At 25.9% G+C, this 6,111-nt stretch overlaps 1 non-coding gene across 1 annotated transcript; it reads left to right on the forward strand.

Moving 5' to 3' along the window:
- The first annotated feature begins 454 nt into the window (after positions 1-454).
- On the forward strand, positions 455-526 carry TRNAD-GUC (transfer RNA aspartic acid (anticodon GUC)). Its single transcript has one exon. It is a non-coding gene; the product is annotated as a tRNA-Asp (tRNA).
- Positions 527-6,111: the final 5,585 nt, after the last annotated feature.

Consider the following 6,111-nt stretch of genomic DNA (forward strand, 5'->3'; position numbering starts at 1 on the left):
GGCTACGCACCCTCAATAATATTAAAATAATTCCTTGATGTGTGTCGAAAATATTGCTTAGAAATTAATTGAGTTGTTATATTGTAACAGAGATGGCAGCACCAAGCATCAGTAACAATTTATTTCAAAATAAATTTCATGCAAATTTTGAAGTATTTTCCATCTAAATATAAGAATTAAACAATTTAAATGTGTTAACTACTCTGATTTCAATAAAAATACGGCTACATACAGTTTTCACCTGATAATTAAGTTTTTAATTTAATTTAAATGCCATGTTTCTTATCGTTAATTTTCATTTCTTAATTAATAATAATTTTGAAAAAGTAATTGGTTTGTTAACAATTGACAGATTCATTATAAATTTTAACTTCTAGATAAAATTAAGTTTAAATACTTATTCTGCATTTACAGTTTTGGGTATTTTAAATTTTTTATTTTAATAAAGAATGTGTCCTCGGTAGTATAGTGGTCAGTATCCCCGCCTGTCACGCGGGAGACCGGGGTTCGATTCCCCGCCGGGGAGGATCAATATTTTTTTAAATGTTTTTTATAAAATAGTCAAGATTTATTCTGTTATTTAATTTTTCTATAAAAATGTATAAGTGCGTTAATTTCTTTAAAAAATTTTTTTTTCAATACCAAAAAGACACGAATCAAAGAACTTAATTCGAGAACATATGTCAATTAAATCCGGGTCCAACTATGACGGTGAACTTGAGCCCATTGTCTGAACTTCGGTTAGTGCTCTCTTTCGGAATGTGACGTTTTTAATTTTCAAAGCTAAAAAAATTTCAAATTAAAAAAGTCGCAATTAATTAGAAAAATTTCTAAATTTTTCACAAATCCTGTATACATTTTAAAAATATTGTCTAAATAAAGAATTTCTAAATTATGAATCTCGTATAGAATACTAATATTGTTTTATTGAAAATAGTTAAGTGTACAGATTTCTAATTTTATTTTTCAGATTAATTATATTTGTATAGCATAAGCACCATTTTTGTTAATAATGTCTTACAAAACGTATAAAAAATAGACGGGTCAAATACAGATAATATGGTTAAAAAATATTAATAATAGCTATTTAGTGCCTTCTTCAGGGACTGTGTACAAGTCCCGATAGTCCATGCAATAATAAGTCCCCGAATTAAATTTAAGGAAGACAACTTTAGACGAATAGAAAATAATTTTTTCTGTGAGAATTAGTTTTTTTCTCCTGTTTTTTTAAATTTAACAGATTAAAAAGTGAATTTTGATTATTACCCATAAAATTAATTTTTTAATGATAATTCTGAAAATTATAATTAAAAGTGATGAATACAAAACAAATTTTAAACGTCAATAAATAAGTAAATAATAAAAATTAAACCAGTAGAAAATGCATGAAAAAGGTGCTCCTTTTTTTATTGAAATATTAACAAACAATGCGGACTTAACTATTTACTGTGAGCAGCTTATATTTAAATACTAAAAAGGAAAGGTATGTGTGTTTCACTTATTACAGCAAAACAGCTTGTGCTGAAGTTCTGATATTTGGACAGCGGGTGCAAGATGTAGTTTCAGCACTACACTCCATAAATCAGTCAAAATTTTAATTTGACAATTCGGGAAAGACGTGAGAAAAATGAATTTTTGCTCGTAAGATAAATCACAAGCACTTATTCTTTTCATTTATTTAAAGTATAACATCAGTTAGCTACCTTATAGCTTTATTTCAATAACGATAATATTCTCTGCAGGGCCGTCTTAATAGCCCCCCTCCCCCGGCACTGAAATGTTTTTTGCCTCTGGAACATCCCTAGCAGCAAAGTAACTCGGCTCTCATTGGACCAATATTCACTTCTTATCTGAATAAGGGTTAAAATGGCGGTTATTGTTTCGATATTGGTCCTATATAGAATTATCTGATTCATCCGATATTTTCAAGCCACTTTACAACCAATATAGGCCCTAAATAGAATTATCGACTCACCCGATGTTTCACATTCATTTTCTAACCAATATAGGCTCTATATTGACCCTATAAAGGCCAATATCTGTCCATGTTCATATATGACCAATATTGAGACAAACTGGAGTCAAGATAAAAATGTTGAGGTGCTAGGGGTGCCACATTGTTTGAAATCGAACTAAAAAAAGTTCAGACACATAAAATAAAGCATTTTTTAAGATTTGCAATAACTTTAACGAATTTTGATTACCCCAAAAACTCAATGTACGTAAACAAAGCATTTTTAAACTATGCATAATTTGAAAAAAAATTTGAAATTCTAATTAGTTGCAACTCTCAAATAATAAAACACTCTTCAAAATCATGGAAACCGATAATTAAAATAATCAAATTTAAAAAAAAAAAAGGTACAACAAATCAAGAAAAAAAAAATCAAATGGTAGGAAATATTTTGTTAAACTTAGCGGTTATTAAAACATCTTTCAATGTACGTCAGCCATTACAAATTTAAAAATTTGCTGTATCATAGTGTTGTGTAATTCTAAACTCTTTCAATTATTACTTAATTTAACTAATTTTGAATACAAAACAGAATTGGTGGTGGTCAAGCATTTTAAGTGACATTATCACTTAAAAGAAAATTTGCCCACATTAATTTTTTTACAAGTACGTATGAATTATGCCGGGGCAAATAGAGCAGTGAGAGTTGAGCTATTGAGTACCTAATAACTTCAATAGAACGTAGAAAAATCGATGTTATTTGCCTTTTTAAGTTTTACTGATGATAAAATATACAAACTATTGGTGTTTGCAAGAGAATCAATTACTATTTATAGAAAGGAACACAAAAGGCACACTTTACATGCACACACAATAGAATATATTTATTAAAAAAATATCTATTTATAGGACAATGTTGTTTATTCTTATTTTTTTTTTAAATACAATTTATAAAAGTATGATTCTCAAAGCCCCCTGAGTGTCTAGGGCTCCCGGATACTGATTAGTTTGATGCACGTTCGTTAATAATAGTTTATCTTCGATTCATTATGACTTGTAAGCACAACTAATTACAACGTAGAAATTTGTGCCGACGTCAATAAATAAGCTTAATTGTGTTTCGAAAGACACTGACATTACGCGTTTATTATTATCAGGACCAGAACGTTAATCTATATATTCTCCAAAAATGATCTTGGAAAGTGCAAAAAAGAAGGAAAAAAAATTACTCTAAGCACTAACAAAATAACCTAAAAGAAAAAAAAATTATACTCTTAAAACTTTTTTTAAAGAAAAATAAATCGTAAATTGTATTTAAGAACTGAATAATAAATAAAATTAATGGGCAATTTATAAATTAAATAATTGTAAATGTTATTTAACCTGATGTTAAATAACATTTATAAATTATAATTGAAATTAATAAATAAGAATTAATTAATTTTTCCTTACGATCTTCGAAAATGTCAGAAATACCTTGCATAATTAAATATTTTCTGTATATTTATGTAATCTTAAAAAATTGTGAGATTGCCAAATTATCAAAATCAAATTTTAATATCTTAAAAAACTGTTCAACATGAACATTTGTTCCTGGTGGATATTTAAAATAACAGCAAATTTAAACAATATGTAAAGAAAAAAAATAATTGATCAGCAAAAGTTTCGTAACATGAAAAATATAATTTCAAAAACTAAAAAAAAACTTTTTAGAGATGAAAAAAAAATTCAAAATTTCCAAATAGAAAGCTATGAATTTAGAAATCCTCTATAAATTAAAAAAATACAAAGGAATGACTTAACCATATATACCCTGATTATCTTATTATTATTTATAGCTACTCTTTTTAAACGCGTTTCTGATTTTCTCAAAATTGTAACTTTTTCCTAAGACAAATAGGAAAAATTCATCTCAAAATTAACTCAAATCAACGACCAGCAATGAAGACAACCTTAAAAATAAAAATTCAGAGACAGTTTTAATTTGTAATTGCATGGAAAAATGTAATCACTGTCGCCTTACGTAAGCGTTTTTAAAACACACGAAGAAAATATTTATTATTTTTCTATGAATCGAGAATTATTAGTAAATATTAAAAAAAAAAACTTTTTAAATAATATTTAATTCAAAGCGTAACTAATATATTTTTTAAGAAAATAGATTATATCTAGAATTTTGAAGAAATATTGATAACTTTTTAACAGAATTTTTACTTTTTCATTACAAAACATCTATGTATTACTTATATTTTCATATTACCTTAAGTTAAATCACATTTTCAAAGTAAACACGTAATCATGAAAAACCAAAACTCTTGTTTGTATTTTTAAATACTTTTTTGGGTACTGGCGCAGTAACTACAAAAAGGGGCACCATTATTATTGTAATTTCAAAATATATATTTTTCTTAACTACACCACTTGCTCTATAATAATTTAAAAACATATTATATATCATTTGCTTTCATATACTTAATCATAACTTGAATATTTCATCTAAACTAATTATTGTTTTGAAATTTGCCTTGGTGGCATTTTTTAAAGGAAAATTTAATTTAATTTTTCTATATCTTCTTTTGTATATTTAACTTTTCATCCAAATAGCACAGTAAAGTTTCAGTTAATTATTTCTCATAGTTTTTCTAAGTAACTTCTTACTAAGTTACCTAATTTTTATTTATCTTCAAAATTTATAGATTGTTGTTAAAATTATAACTTAAAGCGATTGTGTAGACATTCTAAATTATTCAGTTCTTAATAAGAGTAAAAAAGAACACAAAAATGCTAAGTAAACTTCCAATTAAAAACTTTTTAAATTAAAATACAATTGAATTTAAGAAAATTTTCAGCTATTGTTTTATTATACAAAGTTACTATTTTGATTTTCTAAATCAAACAGCAGTTGGAACACAAAACAGAACATATTCATAACTGTCTAAACACTTATAAGTAGATAATTTCAACTTTACCTCAGTAAAATCAATATCTGCCAATAATTTACTCTTAAGTTTTAAAATGTGGTATTCTTATGTTTACCAAGATTCCTATATGTCAAATAATAATGGTCTTTTATTGCTTGAAATCTGTCATAAAAGAAACTAAATATGCAAAAACAAAACCAAATGAATCAAATATATTGAAAAGTTTTAAAATAGTAAAGTAAATTATAGACCTTAGGTAATTTCTGTCCCCTTTAACTGCATTTGCAGTAGTTTTTACCAAATAGATGAAAAACTATTTCATTTCTTTAATTTAGCCATCTATATTTTTATAGAAGTAAGTACATTCTATACAAATCAAAATTTTTTACTTGCTTGCAATTTCTTAAAAGAAAATGAGGGGGACAGTAATTACATTCCATAAAGTCACCCACAATTTTTTTAAAGATGAAATTAAGCTTATTGACCCAATAAGAAATGCCACTGCAATTTAACTTGACTGTTTTGTAAAATGTACTTAGTACTTTAGTAACCTGGGAGTTATATTTTATATTTAAACCATCTATAGTGTTTTATTGGTCTTTTTCTAAGGATATTGATCATAATCTTCAAGTAAATAATCATAATATATCAATATCTAAGCATTTAGCTCTATAACACTTTCATACTAAGGTTAATCATTAAAAAAGTTATGAAATGTGTGTTGGGGATGGGGACAAGGGTCACTAATGACATTTTCCCTATATTTTATTTTTGAAAAAAAATATAGCTTCAATACAAAGTGTGCTCTTAAGAAAGCAAAAGTTAAATAATTGAGAGAATAAATAATTTCAGTCAATAATATTTTTTTTCATGAAAGCTTATACATTTAGAGAGTTTCTTAATTATATTTAACATGCATTTAGACAGTCTCCCTTCCTAAAAACTGTCAACGAAATGCCTTAGTTAACATTTAAACTAATGTAAAGTAATATATAAAAATGTCTTCATGAATCAGTTTATTAAATAAATTACTAAAATTAAAAATAAATAAACATGAAGAATAATAATTTTTTAAGTAACGTTAATTCTTTAACCTCTTTTTTACATAAATTTTCTATGGAATATAAATGCATAATTATCCTAATATTTAATATACAACAGACTTTAATCGTGAACGTAAACGAAATACACTTATTTAAGGTGTTTTATATTCGAAGAATAAATACTCCCTCAGGA

This window comes from Parasteatoda tepidariorum, chromosome 2 (genome assembly GCF_982258835.1).
Source record: "Parasteatoda tepidariorum strain Cologne lab strain chromosome 2, Ptep-v5.0, whole genome shotgun sequence".
NCBI classification, from domain to species: Eukaryota; Metazoa; Arthropoda; class Arachnida; order Araneae; family Theridiidae; genus Parasteatoda; species Parasteatoda tepidariorum.